Consider the following 21,663-nt stretch of genomic DNA (forward strand, 5'->3'; position numbering starts at 1 on the left):
ATGGGACCTATGGCTTGACTAGCTGGCCCAGGGCGTTCTGGCACCTGAGGAAGGCCCCCAAACGGCACAGGCCTCCCCGCCAGGGAAGATCTACATCAGGAGCAAGGAGGGAAGGAAGACTGGCATCAGTATCTGCTCCTTGGGTGGAATATCCCACCACTTGGGGCCATTGCTTCAGCCTGCCTCATGGGTGGGCCGGCCCTTTGGGGCTCCTCTTATGTCGCTGTATGTTACCTACCATCAATATTGCAGCCCAGCATTTGGGCTTGCTTAAGTTCCCCGCCCGTTTCCAAAACCAGCCTTTAAGGCTTTGTGAGGTAGTGGGTTTGAACTGCGACTGGCCTCGATCATCTGCCCAGTGTGTGTACATTTACAAATGCTTGTAAACCCAGCACTGCCTGAGCTCTGCCAGTGCAGCTTTCTCCCGACTGAAGTGCAGAGTGCTTGAGGACCAGGAAACCAAAATGCTTGTTTACAAAGCTATTGTACTACCAACCTTGCTGTACGCTTGCGAAGCATGGACCACTTATAAACGCCATCTCCAATTCTTCGAAAGATTCCATCAACGGTGTCTCTGGAAAAATTTACACATCACTTGGGAAGACAGGTGAACTAATGCTAGTGTACTGGAAGAAGCAAAGATCACCAGTGTCAAAGCGATGATTCTTCAACATCAACTTGGACTGGTCATAGTGTTCATATCCCTGATTATCGTCTTCCAAAGCAACTACTCTATTCTGAACTTAAAAATAGAAAGTGTAATGCTGGTGGTCAAAAAATGAGGTTTAAAGACTCTTTCAAGGCAAATCTAAAAAAATGTAGTATAAACATTGTGAGTGCTCCAATTGGAGAAAAGCCTTTACCAAAGATGTCATGGGCTTTGAAGACGCTCGAACTCAGGACGAAAGGGAGAAACTTGCTGAGAGGAAGGCACGCTTGGCAAACCCTCACCATGATCAACTCCTGCCCGGAAAGCTATGTCCCCACTGTGGAAGGACGTGTGGATCCAGAACTGGCCTCCACAGTCACTTACGGACTCACTGCTAAAACTGTGTTTATGGAAGACCATCTTACTCGAGTGATCGCCAAAGAAGAAGACAAACGCTGGAGGGAGACAGAGGCCAGCATTTGGAGACGGCTGCCTTTTTCCCGCCTCTGCCAGCAGGCGCTCTCTCCCCAGCCCGAAGAAAGGAGTGGAGTGAAGCGAGCGGGAGAAGAGGAAGAAGGGGAGCCAGCCTGAGCCCGGCGCCGCACTCTTTTCCCGCTCTCCGCTCGGCCAGCCGCTCGCCTTCGGGTTTCTGCCGCCTTCCTGGATGGGATTTCAGCTCCCCGGGAAGGATCCCCACCCGTCCACTCGCGCCTCCCGGGAGAGGCGGGAAAATCAACTCCCCCCGGGAGGGAGGCGTCGGCACCGCAGCCCCACACCGCGCGGAGGAAGCGCGCCAGGAGGAGGACCGGCCTCTCCCTCGACGTAGCGGCTCCTCGTTACTCGGCGTTTGCCTTTTCTCCTCGCCTCCCTTCACAGCCCGCCCCGGCGCCTCAAGAGGACGCGCCTGCCCGGGATCGTAGCAGCGCTCCCGGGCTTGGGGCAGATGCGGGAGGCTGCTCTTGCGACGGGCACGGGGCGGGCTGGGCGGCTGCCTGCGTGAGGGACCCTCGGCGGAGAGAAGAGGTCCTGGAACGGGGACGAGGCGCCCGACCTCCCGCCCGTCTGGGGACCTTGCACCCCGCAGGAGCAAGGCGTGGGGTGGAGAAACAGTGTTCCCCCCTCATCCAAAGGACGCGCCATCTGCCGCCTCATCGGGACGTGGGCGCTTTCTCCCCGCTGCCTGCCTGCTTGCCCGCCCCAGCCACGCAGATGGTTCCGCGCGCTTTCAGGGGAGACGGAGAGCGAGGTGCCGTCGAATCGCCCGTCTGAAGCAGCAGCAGCAGCAGCAGCAGCATCGAGCTAAGCCAGCGACCTGGAGAACTACGAGCAGACTGGCTGCGCTGAAGGAAGAATTTTCCCCGCCCGCTTTATTCCCCGGGAAAGGGAGCAGAATGGAGGGAGGCAAAGTGGCCGAAAGTGGCCCCGCGTGCTGAAAGCAAAGCAAACTAACCACAAATGGAATAACAGAGCGCGGGGAGATCTCTCTGCAATAGTCCGGAGTTGTTGCTCTTGCTTTTATTTTTCTCTCTTGAGTGGATCGGGGCGTCGCTGAGCAGCCAAAGGGCGGAGGGGCTGCGGGACTAACTTGCTTTTTCGAAGGGGCGAAAGAAAAAGAGAGAAGGTTGAAAGCGGCTTTTTTCCCTCTCGCGCAACCCCCCCCCCCTAACGTTTTGTACGGTTGTGGTTTGGAAACCGTGCAAAGCAGATCTATAGCACAACCCCCAAATTCCGCCCCCGTTGGCCTTCTGGTTTGTTTTGAACTCGCCTCCGAATCCTATATAGACACTTAAAGTAGCCCGCTCTCTTTTGAACCAGCTCTCTCCTCTCTCTCCCGCCCCCATGCCACTGGATGCTGCAGGCGAATTTGGGATTTGTAAGCGATGCAAGTCCGATAAAGCTGGAGTTTCCCTCCGGGACCTGAAGGAGGATCGCTAGGTGGTTCCTTAAGGAAGCGGGTCTGCAGGTAGGTGAGGAAAGGCGCCGCCGCCGCCAGGGCTTCCTTTTCCGCATGGGCTGGGCTCAGCCGCTCCTGCTCCCTGCTTAGAGGGCAGACGTGAGATCTCCAAAAGTGGATTAGTTACGCGCCTTTTAACGCCCAGTAACCAGAACCACCCGCCTCTACTTTCACTAGTGTGGTTAAGAGGGGATCTTCGTGGTTGTTTTTTTTTTATGTCGGCCGGTTCACGCTAATGGGTGATGTGGGAACTGCAGTTGGTGAGGTTATTCTGGATTGCTTAATCTGGAATAATAACAAAAAGGCTGTGTGTTTGTGTGCGCCCTGGGGCTGTGTGGGCATTTGGCATGAGCTGGGAGACGTGGAACCTGGGTCCCCTTCCTCGTCTTAACACAGTAAATCTCTCAACCTGAGAAGCTGTCTTTTTACATCTGGACAGAGTTTTGGGTAGGTGGTGCGGCGGGTAGAAGAGAGAAGTTGTGGAGAAATGTGACCTCAATATTTGGGTGCATACCTAACCCTGGTTAGTTTATACCTTTGTAGCATTCTTGAACTGTGTTCTGTGGAATCCAGGGTGGATGTTTGGCGAACACCCATTGCAAGGTGATGGGTGAAAAGGGGACTGTACCTTTACTAAGACCTTGTTGAGTTGAAAATCTTGTGATGGTGGTGGTTCTAGATTAGTTAACACAAAGAGTACAAGGGGGTGGTTTGTGCACAATATACTGGTATGTATGTTCTTGAAAAGACTCCCACCCCTCCCCACTCTCTTAAACTGAAGAGAGATTCCAAAAAACCCAGTGGTGGTACACTGTCTACCTCAATTCCAGTTGATTCCTGCTTGGTTTCTAAGGAGATTTAAAAATATCTTATTTGAAGAAGTGTACTGGGCTTTGGGATACCTGCTTTTCTTAGAACACCAGGTAGATCTAGCTTTGGTGTGATGAGTGGGGTCTGAAAGAAGGGGAACCACCCCCCAGCAGTGAGGTGCAGAAATAAGAATTGTTTCCCCGAAATAAAAATAAGCGACATTCTCTTCAAATAAGAAGGTATATTGGTGTGAAATGGCACTACATTTGTGTTTAACTAACCCATATGTACTGCAGTGTGGATCAATGAGATGTGTCAAGTCTTCTCTTTGAAATCCTCACACTGTCTGTTCCTTATTATTTTAATCCTCACCCTGCATCTCTCCCCCCCCGCCCCCCCAATATCTGCAGGAGGAGATGTGGGGGCCATCTGTGAGAGACTATTGATTTCTCTGCCTAACTCCTTTCATAAAGAGCAAGGCTGGTAACTTCCAGAGCCTCATATATCCTGAGATTTTTATTCTGTTTGGAGACTAGTCGCTTTATTGAATGACTGGAGGGAGAGGTTAAAGAGTAGAGGAATTGTTTTATGAATCTCTGGGAAAAAGAGGCTTTATAAACCCTGAGGTTTGATTTCATTTATTCCTGTGTAAATACTTTCCAAGTTGTGCCTTATGCCTTTTTTTTGGGGGGGGGGTCATCTGTTTTGCTTCCTTCCATTTATTAGACGTATATTAGATTAATGTGGATTTCCATTTTGACCGGGTTAGCACCTACTATTTAACAGTGAGACTTTCTCAATGCCCCTCCCTCCTTTTCCAAACACCTTTGCAAAAGCATGAATTTTCGTTTCTCATACAGCTGTGGATCTGACTGTTGGGAGCAAAAGAGGCAACTGTTTTGAGTACTGTAAATATATGTAGTTATCCTGTTAATCGTTTTGCTCTGTTTTGTACATCCTTTTCAGCAGTTTACACCTGTCTGGAGAACTTTTTAAGTTTGTTGTTTTAACTGTAGAGAACACGATTCATAAGCTCTATGATAATATTAGTAATGATCATTTTTTTCTGTCTCCTGTAGAAATACTGTAATATCATTATTATTTTACAAAAGCGAGACAAAGCACTTCAAGGTGTTAAGGTATATTTGCAGCGTAGGGTTCATTTCATGTACCTGGTTTATCAGTTGGCCTTAGGCACAGACATTTAAGTTGTCATCAGATTTACAACTTATTTTGTTAATCAATATAAACTAAAGGAAGAAGTTATATTAACGTATAATTATATTTGCAGACTCTTCAACATACTTACTTTGAACTAAGGCTCACCAGTATCAGTGTAGCATATTCCCCTTGTAAATATATTTAGAGAGCTGAACTGCCAAATATTTTTAGAGCATCAAAGCAAATGAATAACCTGCTTCCAAGATGACATACCACAGTCATTAGGAAACAGTCTTTGACATATTTTTGTATAATGAGGGTTCCACAATTTGCAGCAGAGTTTCTTTTTAATATATCCATCAAGTGATTTTGTAATTGGTGGAGTATTAGAGAGACAATGTTAAGTCTTTACTGCAAATACGATAATTTTTGGAGTTTTTACCCATGCAGGTCTTGGTTTCTAAAGCTAACATTTTTGGCATTGTGTGAGTTAACTCTTTCTGTACCAAAACATGGTTGCATCTTGTCCTAACAATCTTAAGATAGGATTGTTATTACTGATAGAGTAGCAGTATTATATATATGGCTGAGGCAGCAGCATGAACGGTATGGTGTCTATCCGCTAATATGTGCCTGAGAATATCTTGATTCCACTCACGGGGCACGATCCACCAAGAAATTATTTTGCTCCAGCCCCAATTAAATGAATAGGCAATGCAAAAATTTTTTTGAAAGGGATTTCTTGGTATACTGTGTATATAATGTTTTTCATCAGAGACTAGATGCATCATTTTTGCCTGCCTTTGGTGAGGGTTTTTCAGCATTGCACTGGGGCAGACAGAATGTAGCAGCTATGTGGAATGGAAAACCACGTGTGCGGGTAAGATAACTGCATTAGAAAACCACTTGTAAAGAAAGGCAATATTATGATAGAAGATTCATAGGACCTCATAAAGATTTATATTCAAGGAGATAGCCTGCCCCATTGCTCTGAAACTGCAGAGCACTATTTAATAATCAAAATATTTGATAATTTTATTATAAGAACATTTGAAGCTTTCTATATGGCATCAAAGCACTGGTCTACCTAGCTAAGCATTGTTTATAACCTAACAGACAGCAGATGGTCTATTCTAATTGGCAGCAGATTTTTCAAGGCTACATGCAGAAAGAGTTCATGGAATCACTGGAGTTGGCGGGAAAATCGCTCTTCTAGGGATGAAGTTCCATCAGATTAGGATAGCACCTCTGAATGCTAAACTGAGAAAAGACTCTGCTAAATGTTCAGTTGCATGCATACAGATAGGAGACTATCTCAATGCCATGCAATATTTAATGCTATGGATTTGCCTAGATATAGAGAAGTATAGCAGTCAAGTGGAGATCATATTGTACTGGGCAGATAACTGTGATTTATTCATATCAGGTAGTAAATAATAAAGACTTGTAGCTTAAAGTAGCTCTTTGACTTAGAACAGAGGGCATTATGCTATAATGTCATCCAGAAACACATTCATTTTTCTTGCAAATTACAGCATTTTTTTAAAAAGGACTTGCATTCCAATCCTATGCATTTTTACTTAGAATTCTGAATAAATTACTCCTTGGTAAGTGTGCATAGGATTGAAACCTTAATGAATGAAACATGTGCCCATTTTAATTTGAGCAGTATTTTATTGAAATGTTTAAGGGTGCAATCCTGTAACCTCTTAACTGGGAGTAAACCCCATTGACCTTAACAGGACTTATTTCTGAGTAGGTAGGATTGCGTTGAGAGCTACATGTTTATTTATTATCTATCTATCTATCTATCTATCTATCTAAATAGAGAATTGTGTTTATTAATGATATTCAAATTGTTAACTATCAGAAACATTTTTTAAAAAATAAAAAATACATAGTCTAGTAGTGTAGAAACTGTAATGTTTATTATTTTTTACAATCCCAGGATTATGTGAACTACATGTGATATATGCATGGTGTCAATATGAACATACAGAGTAACCAGAGCAAAAGCAAAAAAAGAGAGAAAATAAATTAAAGACTGCATGAATGTATGAAGGGTGATTCAAGATTCCGAAAAGCTGCTAGAGTTGTCTTCTCTGGTTTAAGTACCACTTTAGAATACAAAGCCGTATTGTATGGACAATAGTAACCTTAGAACGGGTTATTTTCTTTTTCAAACTGGCATTGCTCTGACAGTACAGCATAAATTTATTAGTTCCTTATGATCTAAACACAAATTGTGCAATGAATTAAATTCCATAATTAAAACACTATGACAGATAATTGGGATTAACACACTCTCTCTCTCTCTCTCTCTCTTAATATTTATTGTGCTTCAACCCAAAGCCCACTTACTAAAGAGTAAGAAGCGTTGTACTTCAGAGGACTTCCTTGGAGCAAATACACACAGTACTTTTCACTGACCCTTCGGTTTTTAAAATAGTGCAAGGACATCACTAATATTAAAAATCTTAGGAAAAGAATGACTATTTTGTTTCCTGTAAAGTAAAATATCCAGAATGATCAAGGCAGTAAACAGCCTTCATCAAGTCAAGCACAATGCCTAAGCATACAACTTCATATTAAGGCATAATGGTCAACAAATGAGATAATGGGTTATGCCAGCATATAGCATGGTACAGGAAATTTATTCGTGTTCTCGAAATTAAAGCAATATATGTTCCAAAAATATATAAGCTATGCTTGCAACCAGACATCTCTCGTGCATGAACGTATTTTCTTTATAGTAAAAGTGTTATCAGCTGAAAGTCTGTGACTGATGACATCACTAATATCATAGCTTCTATCCATCATGGTTGATTCAGTCACCCTCCGGTTCCCTCCTACTGCAGACAGACCATACAGAGACTTGTGCTCTAATTCTGCAGAAGTCGCTATCCAGCTCTGATAAACCTTGTATTACCAGTTGCCTTTCAAAAGGAAGCACAAAATAATCATGTCAACCTCAAGTACTCATCTAAGACTGTAGTGCAAAGCTTTTCACTCCCACAGGAATACAATACAGTTGGGTTTTGTGCTGCTTCTTTCGTACAATGTATTTGGAAACACACTTTGCAGACAGTGAGATAAAATAATAAGATACTACTTTGTTGCAGCTGTGAGGATGGTACTCATTATACGTACCTAAAATGGAGATACTTTGTCAAGAAAGGATTGCAGTCCCGAATTCCTTGCGACTGTAGTGTGATATATGCAGAAGAAATATAATGCAGCCTATGCGGAGGCGGGGATCTATAAATTGGTTTCTGTGGTCCTTACATAATGAGAAACTCTTAGACATCAGAGCCGTCGCTGTTCATATGCGGCAAGACTTTAAGCAGCAGCATATTTTTTTATAAATGTTGGAAAACAGTTACAAAATTAGTTATGTATACATTTGAAGAATGGGACAATTTGGTATTCCAAGGTTATCAGAATTTATACACTCTATAGTTTATTTTCAATGCTACTGTTAACCCCTTTAAAACTTTTATACGTTGTGTACTGCTAACACTTACTGAGGTGGCTTGCCCAGCATGAAAATAATTATCAACATAAATAACAGTTTCTACCAAAATAAAGTAGGTGCACGGCCATCAGCACATCCATACTTAAAAATCAACAAAATCCATGAGGTACCAGTTGGACAGCAGACGTTTTTACATAGGTTGCCCAAGTCTCAACAATGCTGGTACCAGGAAAATGGATATATGGAGGGAGTTCCATAAATGAGGTGACACAAAAAAGTTGTGACCACTCATGTTGCTTCAGAAAGGAAAACACACAGAACTGACTCTCCAGTGAAGATCTGAACAAATGGGCAGGCTCGTTTTATTTTGGTAAATGCAGTTTAATTTCAAAGTATAGTGTTATACAGTATAGCCAAACCTACCAAGCAATAATATAATGTACTCTGTTAAATCTTCTGAGAGCTAAGGAGAGACTGTCCCTTACTGAGGTAGTATTGGGAAGTGTCTACTGTACCATGAAGTAAAAAGCAATTGGTTACATTTATTTTTGCTGAGAAATTCATATAATCATAGAATTGCTTCTGAAGATGTTTTGGAGCACTGTTTTTTTTAAAAAAACAGAACCCCTTTAGGAATGTGTTTCATTGTGTACATTTTTAAATTAATTAAGCACATGCTTATTCCCCTCTCTTTAAGAGTTGTTTCAAACAGGGAAGTAGTACCACATGCTCTTCCTGGACAGTACAATTTCAGATTATAAATTGAAAACTGCATTATTGAATTCTCCCTCATGTTATTTTTCAACTCCTCCAAAACGAGTGTCTTGAAAGGAAAGCTAGTATCTTGATTTTAGTCCAGCTTTTCCTCTAACATCTAACCTTCGGATATGTGATAAGCACAGTATTGGTTGCACCTTCTACTGTCTTGTGTACAGTTTCTTTGTTAAAATGATAATCAAAGGCTATATTCCTATGGGGTGAGAAAGAGGGAAAGGCTATTGCCTTCATCCTTGTTTGTGAGATTGTTTGTGAGATTCAAAGAAGCTTCTGGTTGGCCACTGTGGGAAAAACTATGTAGGCTGTTAGTTTGATCCAACATAGCTCTTTTTACATCATTGTGTGGATAGGCTGCCTTCTAAAGTATTGTGTTTAAAGAAATGTTCCCTTGGTAGTGATTGATTTATGATGGCTATTTCACACATCCAGTGGTCAGTGCCCATATGTGAACTCAGCCACAGTAATAATGTTTTATATATCAATAAATTTGCACACCAGTACTGATAAGAGTGTAATACTTGGTATTAGCGTTTCCCAAACTTGGGTCTCTAGCTGTTTTTGGACTACAACTCCCATCATCCCTAACTAGCAGGACCAGTGGCCAGGGATTATGGGAACTGTAGTCCAAAAACTGCTGGAGACCCAAGTTTGGCAAACATTGCTTTAGAGCCTTTCCCATCAGTAATGCATTAGAAAATGTTGGAAGGATAATGTGCTCTGTGCCAGGCAACAATTGCTGTTATGCGGAGTAGACTCATTTGTAATGACTGGAAGTGCATTATTTAGCTTCCTACTGCTTAATTTGAGCTAGGTCTTCCCATAGGGGCCTGGTTTCAATGTGTGGGGTTGGTTTGTATTGGATGAAGAAGAGAATATATCTGAACCTGTGTAGAATGTGCTTCAGCCTATTTGTTCTTGGATTAGGGGGCAAACTTTCAGACATTGCTGAGAGGCAAGAGTGTAGAGACAATGATGCTTCATTATTATTTTTTATAAAAACAAATGTGTATGTTCTACAGTGGAACAACACTATACTGTACAAGAGGAAAAAATACATTGAGAAAAAACTTCTAAAAATTTACAAATGCCATGGGAATTGTATTACAAATGGCATGGAAAATGATGTTACAAGTATTATCCAGTACAGTGGTACCTCGGGTTAAGAACTTAATACGTTCTGGAGGTTCGTTCTTAACCTGAAACTGTTCTTAACCTGAAGCACCACTTTAGCTAATGGGGCCTCCTGCTGCTGCATGATTTCTGTTCTCATCCTGAAGCAAAGTTCTTAACCTGAGGTACTATTTCTGGGTTAGCGGAGTCTGTAACCTGAAGCGTATGTAACCTGAGGTAGCACTGTAGTTCCCTTTGACAGCCACCTAGGTATATACTTACAGACCCTATTGAGGCATGAGACTGAACACGTGTGAGCTTAAACTGGGAAGGGATTGAGGGTTGTACATATAAGACCTCCCAGTATCTCAGTGCGTGCTGACTCAACGTCCGATCTTTAATGTAAGCTGCATTCCTTACTGTGCAAATGCATTCAACCAAATGCATATAGAAGCCTTTTACAGACTTTCATGCTTAGAATGTAAAGGTCTGACATGGAGCCATTGTGCATAGGGAAAGTTGAGGGCAGGTCTTGTGTGCGTATCCCTGACCCCCTCCCAAATTTAAGACCTTAAATGTTCGTTCAAACATTGCAGTGGATTCTAGTTGTGGAAAAGAGTCAATTTTCTCTGGAATAAAATTAATTAGGCTGTTGGCATTGTTTGGAAAGTGCAGTATTTCCATGATACAAAGTTTGTTTTTTAAAAGAAGGAAGTAAATATAACAGCGAAATGTTTTTGAGATGTTCATGACTTGTCCTTTGCAGCTATTATGCACAGGGTTCTGCTAAATAAGAAATACATTGAAATTCTGCATAAACATTATCCAGATTCTGTACTGAGATTCTGTATTGAGTTTCTCAGGCTCGAAACATGTTATGCACTTTTGCTCCTATATTTAACTTTGCAGAACTTAATCATTTATTTATAACCTTTCCTCCAAAAAAGCTGAATTGGCATACATGATTATTATCCTCCAGCCCTGCAGTATAGAATAACTAAGAAATAGTGACTGGCCCCCAAACCACTCAGTGAGCTTCCTGGCTGAGTAGAGATTTGAACCCGAGTCTCCACAACCCTAGTGTGACACTCTAACCATTATACCACACTATCTTATTCTGCTCCTGTTGCTCATAGGAAAGGGGAAAGAAGAATAGCCCCACCCTCCAACTTCTTGAAATCGTCTACTGAAGCCCCCTCCAGAAATGGGAGTTTTCACTAAACATTGCCTGTCTTTGCAGGCAGGTGGTCAATTACAATTTTCTTGCAATTTTCTGTGCTTGCATGGGGTAAAATAAACACACATTTCAGCTACATTCTTACGAAGAATATGAATAATATTTTTTGAGACTTTCTGGTATTTGGCTCAAAAGCTGGGGAAATTGCTGAAAAGGGCTCAGCTCTGGCCGAGAGTGCTTTGCAATTTGATCATTTGAACTACTTTAGATTAAACACTTTTATATAAGTGATAGGTGTTTTCTCCTTCTGGTGACATGCGTCCTCCCTTATTAAATGTTGCTGTAATTCTTCTTCTGAACTACTTGCTCTTTATTCATCACTGTGTGGACTTGTCTCACGACCATCAGCGTCTCTGTGAGCTTTCTGAACATCAAAGTTGTTTTGCAGTTAGCGCTATCACATAACTGTTTTCCTTTCCCCTTATGCCCACTTTTTATGTTATGTCAGCGCATAAATAAATGTAAGTCATTTGCATTTTTAAGTTACCTCAGTGCAGAAGGCAGTTGTAAGAAATGCCCCTTTTCACATAGAACATTGGCAGGTTGTATTTCTGACTGTTAAACTTGGACTAGCTACAGTGGGCTGCTGAAATGGAATCATCTTACCTATTTTTCCTTGAACAGGATAGGTAAGAATCATCTTACCTATCCTTGAACAGGAGCCGATTTAGAAGACTATCAGAGATGGGAAATAGGACGTACCTTTACTTCCTGTAATGGAAATAACTTGTATCCCTGCAACTCAAATTAACAATTTTTAAGTTCTGGTGATTTCAATATGGAAGAGTTAAGCATGTGCTAACCTTTTGTTGAAAACAACAAGACTTGGACATATTTAACTGGAGGGTTTCTGCACACCTTTTACCTCTCCTTCTTTAATAAAACATTTTTTTAATTAAAAAAAACCCCACCGTTTGTTTTAAAAAAGCAGTTTATCTTAAAATGTCAGCATGTGTTTGTCTTGTACTGTTGCAGCTGAATCAATGTACTCTAGTCGGTTTCTTTAAAATGTCCAGGGAGAAGTTGTTTCAATAATATACTGGAAGTGAGTTATGAAACAGGAGAGCGGATTGGAAGGCGGGGAAATACTTGCTTTGCAGTTTCAGCATCTGAATGTATTTAAGCTCATTATCCATCAGTTAGGATTCCAGTGCATTGTATTTAATATTCTGTAACTTTAATGCTAAACATGTTACCCAGATTATATCGAAACAATGGGGTCAACGTCCATATGCTGCCTTTAGAATATGTATATGTATATGTACAGATAGATAGCTTGGTACCTATTAATCATTAGCTCTCCTCCTTTTTTGGCTTTTTCTCTTTGTAAAATCATGGTTTTCAAATCTCCTTCAATTTTAGCTCCTGAGGGGATGAAAGAAGCAGAAAATGTACTCAGATGGCCTAAATCTGTCAAGGCGAAGGGATTTTGGAGTTTGTAGCCGTATTCCTGACTCTCCATAAATGTCTCCATATGAATTCTGTATGGTTAAAGCTGTATAAACTTTGGACAGGCTGAGAAGAGAGATGAAGAACCATTCTTTTGCGTTTTTGGTACTAGCAGGCTTCGTAGCAGTAATACATGCTGGTGCTGCTCTACAAATACTAGGCATTGTGAAAACTGTGTGTATCAGGCTATACTTGCCACCATTTCATCTAAGCTTGAAATGACTACTATTTATTTTTACTTACTTTAATGGTCTGAAATAATTTGTGTTTGAATGGATAAACTAGCTATTAAAATATTACTTGAGGCAGCGGTTTTCTTGTATTGTGTTTCAGCAGCACAGGAATGATTTCATATATATATATATGTAATGTAACATGAAATACTTTTAGCCTTGAAAGTTCTTATGACTGTGCAAAGTAAGTTAAGCCCACCAGCATTTTAAGAGGGAGATAGCGTGGAGAAGGAATTAGATGGAAGCCTGGAATTGCAGTGCATAGAGGTTTGGGGATTGGACATTCCAGTTACCACTCAGCTATGAAGCCTATGGGGTGGACTTGACAGTTCTCAGTACCCTCAGAGGGGAAAAAAGTGAAATATTGTAAAGAAACAATATTTGTACATCCCGCCTGCCCTCCCCATGTGTGCTGGTCCTGGGGGCTAACCGAGAGGTGAGGTCCGAGCCCAGTCCGAGGTCGATGGTGCGGTATGGAGGCTGTTCCGTTAAAGCTGTAGCTGGGTCCAAGGCAGGGAGTTGGGTAGGGTCAGGAACTCTGGCAGAAGAGCAGGACAGGGTGCAGGCAGGAACAGGCTAGCAACCACGCTGCTCCTGCAACCTGGGACTGGGGCTGACTGGCTTTTATCTGCCCCAAGGCATAGGACGGCCCCGGTCCACAGGTGATTTGCCTCTCCTGGTCTGGAGGCGAGCACTCCTCTTGCAGGAACTTACTTCCCTCCGCCTCTCTGCCCTGAGCCTCTGTAGCTCAGGAGAGGCTGGAGGGTTACCGGGCACAGGGGCAACCTCAGCCTCCCCTGACGGGGCTGAGAGTGGAGCACCTGCGGGCAATGGGTCCTCCATCACCTCAGGGGCCAGAGCAGACTCAGCTGGTGCCTGCACCTGAGGATCCAGCACAGGTGAGGACCCTTCAGGCTCAGACCCCAGCCCTGGCTCAGCTGGTTCTGGAGGCAGGGACTCCTCTGCAGGCTGGGATTCCTTAGGTTCAGCCTCTGAGTCCGAATCTCAGGCCATCACACCATGGCTGCTTAGCAAAAGAGCTCCCCGCTCACCCAGGCACTTTTGTTCCTGGGGGGGCTTTGTGTGCTTTTAACGTGTGTGGTGTGTCTCATCTTCCTCAGCTTAGTATGGTACTCCTGAAACAGTGATTTTGAGGAGCACAAGTTAATTCAAACACCTGCCTGGGTGGCACTAAGGCTGTTTCTGGCTATCCTCATGGGGCTGAAGGAATGGAGGCATTGTGGAATTATCCAGCATATTCCATGTATAGTGTGATGGGAATGTGCTGGAGGCGTGTTCATTTGCTGCCCTTGTGTGGGGGCAGCATGTGAGTGTTGCCACCAACACATTCCCTAACTAGGGAGCTATAAGGACCCCAACACTGTGTCTACTATTCTTACGCCATTCTGGTAGTTTCTGGCCTCCATTGCCAGTCTTGAAGTATGCATTGGATATGACAGCTTTTCTGCTGCCACAGCAGTGGTGTATCTCTAGTCCTGGTATAATGTGCATATAGGGTTTTTTTCTGTGTGTTGTAGGACTATTTCATTTATTTTGGTAACTTTGTGTGGAATTCATTGGTAAAGAGTACAAAGAACATAGGAAATAAGGTGGGGGGAAATTCTTTTTTAATTTCAGAAAGTCTAAAGATGGTTTGTGTTTTGATACAAACTGTATGTTTGTTGTGACATCATTCACATTCTTAAGCCAGTAGAACATCAGTATGTACGGTAAATAATTAGATGCAAAATGCTTAGTGAGTATTTAATAATACAGTTTTCTAATTTTCTGATTAATGATAAAACATATAAAAACATTCATTATGTTTGTAGGAATTCAAGCAGCCACTTTGTGAATAATGGCTTGATTAACTTCCTACGTTAGAAATGGCACAAAACGAAAGGAAAGTAATCTCAATGAATAGATTTTCCCATTCTACAATATATAACCAAACTATTTCTGGAAGACAGAATTAAAGTCTGCTGCACAGTGTGAGAATTATATAACACACTGCATTATTATTTGGTCCAAGATGTGCATGAGGTTGACATGCAAATCCTTATATGTCCAGTTGCAACCAAAAGTGAAAAAAAGGGAGAGGGTACTTTTATAAGTTGGGCAGGTAGACCCTCCCTAAGCCTCATAAATCAGGCATTCCCAAACTCAGGCCTTCAGATGTTTTGGGACTACAATTCCCATCATCCCTGACCACTGGCCCTGTTAGCTAGGGATGATGGGAGTTGTAGTCCCAAAACATCTGGAGTGCCGAGTTTGGGGATGCCTGCCACAAATTAATGAATGTCAGGATCTAGCTAATATTTGGAGTATTGGAGGGAAGATTCCAGGTGGGGGAAATTTCAGGCTAAGCTTACTTTCCATCTGGGAAAGAGGCTTTAACATCACAAAAGGTCTTGATGACCCTCATAAAAGAGGAGTCCTTGGACCTGGGCAGACTGGGATTGTCAAGGTTGCAGGGAGAGGGCAGGCTGTGCTCACTGGAAAAAATGAGTCTGACGATAGCTTAGGGATGAGGAGCAGTTGCTTGGAGGAGGAGTTCCCGGAAACAAGAAAGGGAGAACAAAGGCCAGAACCATCTCTTGCTGAAGGAGGCTGCACCAAGAGACCGGGAACCATGGCTAGCTGTTGCTTTGGCCCCAAGTTTGCTGAAGCTATGAGAGGGGTAATGAGAGACACTCTCGAGGTATAATGTTCTGCACCCACCTTCTTTGGGTGTATATTGATGAAATCTTAGAATGCTACATCCTCTGTTGTGCCCTGAATTCACAATGGAAACATGATCCTGAGTGAGAGCCTGGAACCTTGCTACTGCTTAGCAGAGGTTGGGATGGTGCATAGCAGTATAATTAAAGAACAGCAAGGGTGTGAGGAAAATTTGCTAGTAGTAGGTAGCACAGAGGGACGCGGGTGGCGCTGTGGGTTAAAGCACAGAGCCTAGGACTTGCCGATCAGAAGGTTGGCGGTTCGAATCCCCGAGACGGGGTGAATTCCCGTTGCTTGGTCCCTGCTCCTGCCAACCTAGCAGTTCGAAAGCACATCAAAGTGCAAGTAGATAAATAGGTACCACTCCGGCGGGAAGGTAAACGGCGTTTCCGTGCGCTGCTCTGGTTCGCCAGAAGCGGCTTAGTCATGCTGGCCACATGACCTAGAAGCTGTATGCCGGCTCCCTCGGCCAATAAAGTGAGATGAGCGCCACAACCCCAGAGTCGGCCATGACTGGACCTAATGGTCAGGGGTCCCTTTAGGTATCACAGAAGAAGTATGCCCCCCTGTAGCAAATTATTTATAGCCATCAAGAATACAGGAAAACCTGTGCAATAAATGGTTAACACAGTATAAGTCTTCAGCCATGTATATACTTATCTGGATGACAACACATGTTTTGTTTTCTATACCTGGACCTCACATTTTCCATGCAAGAGATTCTGCCTTAAGGCTTTTGTTTTATAATAGCTACTAAGTGAAATAAAAAGAGGAGGATGCAGAACCTCTCAAGGATGGCTCTCTTACTCTTCTCCATCAACTTAAACCATCTGTTTTCGGATAATTATGTGCTCCATGCAAGTAAGTTTACATACAAGAGGAACTTTAGTTTTGAGAGGAGAAATTGGAAGAGAAGAAACGACCCCCTTGCAAACAGCACTGGGCTACAAAATCTTAGATCCATGAATGATTTCATGACTTCTGAAAGAAAGGAGTGTGAACGTCCATTGTCTGAACTCGAATGTTCTACAAAGAATACTTCTGAAAAATAAATCAAATACCATAGTTTGTGTCCTGCTGTTTTGATTCCCTGGTATTCATCACTATTTCATTTTCAGCTCTGTTCTCAAAGCACTTCCGCCATTTTTAGTCTAATTTACATCAAGGGGACTTCTACTAGTTTGCGTGCTTTTGAGGACCAAGTTGGCTGTGTCTGCTTAGATCTTGGCTTTAATTACAGGTAGGATCCATTTGAAGATCCATTTGAAGTGAGGTCCCTCACCCCGTCCTAATAAAATTGTTACATGTGTAAAAGGCCTTTAGTATGGATGAAGCTTGTGATATACTTAATATAAAATAGAATATTTTAGAAAGGATAATGATTTTGTAAAAATGAAGCTGTCAAATAGAGAATCAAATCTATGTAACTCAGATAACCCAGGTGACGTGTTCTAGGAGGCAGGTAGGTTTTAGGCTCATGGTGCAGTGGTATCTTGAGATTACAGGTCATCCTTTTCTGCAATATTGTTTCTAAAGAGAGAACCCAAATTTGTGGGTTCTTAAAGTTTTATTCCCATTTTGTTTCATTTCAACATACCGTATTTTTTGCTCTATAAGACTCACTTTTTGCCTCCTAAAAAGTAAGGGGAAATGTGTGTGCGTCTTATGGAGCGAATGCAGGCTGCGTATTTTTCTCTCTATAAGACGCACCTAGTTTTTGGAGGAGGAAAACAAGAAAAAAATATTCTGAATCTCTGCAGCGATCCCTCTTGTTGTTCTGGCTTCTGAGATTCAGAATATTTTTTTCTTGTTTTCCTCCTCCAAAAAAGTAGGTGCGTCTTATAGAGCGAAAAATACGGTAGGTTCTTCAACTACCTAGGGAAAATTTCGTTGGAAGATGTATTGCAGGTGATACCTCTGATCTCATTAGGTATTTGCAGAATGCCCTTCACAGCATGAATCTTCTGCCACATCTTAACTTCTCATCGGGCTTCTGTGGGGGTTTCTTTTCTGTTGAAACGTGGTGCCATTGCTGTCCAATTTTCTGTTATATATAGGGTGCTCCCAGGGAACAGCTGTTTGACTGACTGCAGCGGTTCTTTCCCCTCATCCTCCTGTGTCATTATTAAGATCCTCAGATGACTTCCTTTCGGATCATGGAGCAGGTGCGGCATTGTTACTGAAAAGACACGCTCTATAAATTAAACTGTAAATTGGATTGATCTTCTGTTAAAAATTGAGGTCATTAAAATGTTACTGGGATTTAAAGATCCACAGTATCCCCCCTTGTTGCTGCTCCATAGTCCTCAAACACAAGTTGTAGTCTTGTACCACAACTGGCCCTTGGAGTATAATTGAAGCATTTATGACAGCATAATAATAATAAATTTTAATTATGCCCCACCTACCCCGGCCAAGACTGGGCACAGGGCGGCTAACACCAAATATAAAATACAGTAAAAACATTTTTTTTAATAAGTTGATTAAAATATAGGTTAGAATCCAGTTTAAAAGACAGCTTAAAATGCAGCCTTGTTTTAGGGGTAGCCCATAGACCATAAGGGGAGAAAACGTCAAATATTCACCAGGGCCAACTATCCATGCTGGTCCTACATGGGCCAGCAAAAAGAGCTAAGGGAAAATTTATATACAAAATCCCATATAAGGGGTTCCATTAAAAAATAATAATGAGAGGGGGGGTCAGACTGAGTCCAGCCCAAAGGCCAGGTGGAACAGTTCTGTCTTGCAGGCTCTGCGGAAAGATGTCAAATCCCACAGGGCCCTGATCTCCTGTGGTAGATCATTCCACCAGGCAAGAGCCACAGCTGAAAAGGCCCTGGCCCTGGTTGAGGCCAAGCTAACCTCCTTGGGGCTCAGGACTGTCACGACTAAAATGGCTGCTGTTTCTTTAATGCTTAAAAAGCTGGGTCAGCATGAGTCAGCGGCCTGCACCAGATTGTATATATAGAGTGTGAAATGTTAGTTTGTTGTTTGGGTTGGTTGGTTGGTTAGTGAAAGCTGGTAGTGTTGGTGTGTACAGTTGGTCAGTCGTTTTTGTACAAAGACTTTTAAGAATAAAAGCAGAAAGCACTCTGCAGGGATATTCTTGTGGACTCTTTTATGTCGACAAGGGTCTGAGGACCAGGCTGAGGAGACAAAGGGAGGTCGGAACCCTTTCCTTTTTTTTTTTTTACAAACACTGACAAGGCCTTCCAAAGTGTTGTTATTTATGGACCTTAAGGTCCTCCACGGGGCATACCAGGAGAGGTGGTCCCATAGGTACGAGGGTCCTAGGCCGCATGGGGCTTTAAAGGTCAAAACCAGCACCTTGAACCTGACTCTGTACTCCACTGGGAGCCAGTGCAGCTGGTAAAGCACTGGATGAATGTGATCCCGCAGCAAGGACCCTGTAGGGAGCCTCGCCATGGCATTCTGCACCCGCTGGAGTTTCTGGGTGAGCTTCAAGGGCATTGCTTACATAGGAGTGCCAAAGCCTAGCTATGTTGTGAATTTCCTGCAGGAAGGTCCTTAGCAGCCAACCTGCATTGTCTGTGCTGAAACACAGCTAGCACTGGAATTGGTTTATGCATGGGTCAAATTGTACTGTGAAGTGTGGGAAATGGTTTTTGATAACACCTAAAGAGTGGTATGGCATAGTAGCTAAGAGAATGAAATGAAGCAGGAAACTGGATAGGGAGGGTACGTATGGATCCTTTGCTGTTGCTTGAGTCTCAAATGCCCTCAGTGGCATAGAGTACAGTGGTATCTCGGGTTAAGTACTTAATTCGTTCCGGAGGTCTGTTCTTAACCTGAAACTGTTCTTAACCTGAAGCACCACTTTAGCTAATGGGGCCTCCCGCTGCCACCGCGCCGCCAGAGCATAATTTCTGTTCTTATCCTGAAGCAAAGTTCTTAACCCGAGATATTATTTCTGGGTTAGCAGAGTCTGTTACCTGAAGCGTATGTAACCTGAAGGGTATTTAACCCGAGGTACCACTGTACCTTCTATCAGCTTCAACCTTGTGGCCCAAGGAGAGCCTAATTACTGTTGTCCACGCTCTGGTAACCTGTAGGTTAGATTGCTATACTTAGGGCTACCTATGAAAACAGTTTGGAAACTTCAGCAGAATTAAGTGGCCTGTTGCTCACTGGGGCAAGATTGTTTGAGCATCTAACACCAATCCTGCCCTGACCGCACTGGCTGCCAGTTAGTTTCGAGGCCCAATTCAAAGTGTTGGTTTTCACCTATAAAACTTTAAATGGCTCAGGACTGCAATACTTCAAGGAATGCCTATCCCCATTTGAACTGACTCTGCAATCATCTTCTGAAGCTCTTATTTATCTATTAGCTTTTAAACGTGCCTGTGGTAGGGGCTTATTTGTTTTTTTGTCATGTATTTTGTGTTCATTTCCTATTTTTATGTTGTAAACCACCCTGTGATCTTCTGATGAAGGGCAGTATACAGATTTAATTCATAATAATAATAGTAATAATAACAATCTTTCTTTCTTTTTGCATTGCTGAAATTCCAGCACATGGCCTCTATGGCCTCTCAGCCTTATTTCAGCACCATCGCTAGCGGACAGCTCTTGCTCCTTGTATCAACAAGGCCTTGAATAAGCATTGCCTGCTTGCAAAACTTCAGAATGTTGACATGGTATCATCAGTCCTGTTCCTTTCTTACAATCTTGAGCATAGATAGGTGTGGAGTCTTATCCTACCTGTGCTGGTTTGATGGAAAACTAAAGTAGCTGCTTGGAATAGATTCCTGCTTTTAAAAAATATTTTCAAAAGCACAGCCCACCGGAGAAAACAAAGGAATTTTACACACTAGAAGCTCTGAGCTCACTAGAGGCTCTGAGCTTCTTGCTGCTGGCCAGCTGACAAATTTACTGTTTGTGAGTGAATTCTTGCCCATTTCCTTTACTCTGTGATTGTAGTTTCACACTCACTATTCTTTGGAATGTATCTCTGGTGAAAGGCACAATCAAGATTTCCCTCTGATGTTCTGCCCTTTGTTAGTCAACTCATGCTTGTACAACCCAACATCTTTCTGTGCTTGGTCAATAGCAGAAGGTAAGGTATCTCCGCTTAAAATTGTGTGGAGGTGGACCTCTATGTTTGACCTGTATTTGGATATCACATTTGTAGATAATATATCAGGTTGGTATTTTTAACCCCCCTCCCCTTCACCTGTGTACTTTCTGCCTTGCACAAAAGGTGAACCATGTATTAGAGTCGCTCGTTTTTGTTCTGTTGTGTTTTGTATGCAGTGGTAACTGTTGTAAAAATCTTCCGACTGTTGTACATTTCTGTGCGGCTGCTTCTCTTAAATGTGAAAATGAACTTGATGATAGAGGAAAAACAGTCCTTCAACGGGAAAATGGGAAGAATGTATAAGTCAGGGGATTTAAACTCGGTATCCATATTAAATTAACTTTTAGAAATGTTTAGGTGGAAGGCTAAACCAACACTGGGGCATCATGAGAAAGCAACAGTGTAGGAAAATTCATAGGGAAAATGCTGAGAGAAGTCCATTTGGGTGGCCTGCAATAACACCAACTGGGCAAAGTTGTAGAAAATGCGACTTTTAAATAAGAAGAGCAGCTCAGTGTATTTTATATAGCAAATTATATTTTGTATATTAAGTTATCTTGCTTGTAACAGGGTAGATAAGAAGAAGCAATTATATTTTGTTTGTAGGAGGTTATTAACATTTCACAGCCAGTAGTTGATTAACTGTTGAAAGACATCTCAGAACATAGAATTTCAAGACACTGTTATGGAGAAATGAAGGCAGTGCTGACCACACTGGTAGAAAACTGTTGGCTACTTTGTGATGTTTTAGATGCTCATTATAAAGATATTACTTACATTTCTGTTATTCTTCGATTTGCTTATGTGAACTTATGGACGCAGCTCCACAAGGTAGGAAGAATGATGGGTGAGACAAGCTGTATGAAAAGAAGTGAGAAAAATGACTGAAGAGAAGGCTCTTTAGTTAAAGTAAAAAAGGATATTCTGGGGTCCAAGTTATAAGTTAAGTCTTAATATATTTTATTCAACTAATTCTATAGCATAGTTGA

General features: G+C 42.4%; 1 protein-coding gene across 3 annotated transcripts in view; it reads left to right on the plus strand.

Moving 5' to 3' along the window:
- The first annotated feature begins 1,195 nt into the window (after window positions 1-1,195).
- TAFA2 (TAFA chemokine like family member 2) overlaps window positions 1,196-21,663 on the plus strand; it is a 141,508-nt gene continuing 121,040 nt past the window's right edge. The window contains exon 1 of one of the 3 annotated variants that reach the window (XR_014555371.1): window positions 1,196-2,612. The gene's annotated coding sequence lies outside the window, so the exon portion shown is untranslated. Of the gene's footprint in view, window positions 2,613-2,927; window positions 3,051-21,663 lie in introns of those variants that run through there. The other 2 variants (XM_083699553.1, XR_014555372.1) reach the window with 2 other exon arrangements.

This window comes from Podarcis gaigeae (assembly GCF_964106915.1).
Source record: "Podarcis gaigeae genome assembly, chromosome: 10".
Taxonomy (NCBI): domain Eukaryota; kingdom Metazoa; phylum Chordata; class Lepidosauria; order Squamata; family Lacertidae; genus Podarcis; species Podarcis gaigeae.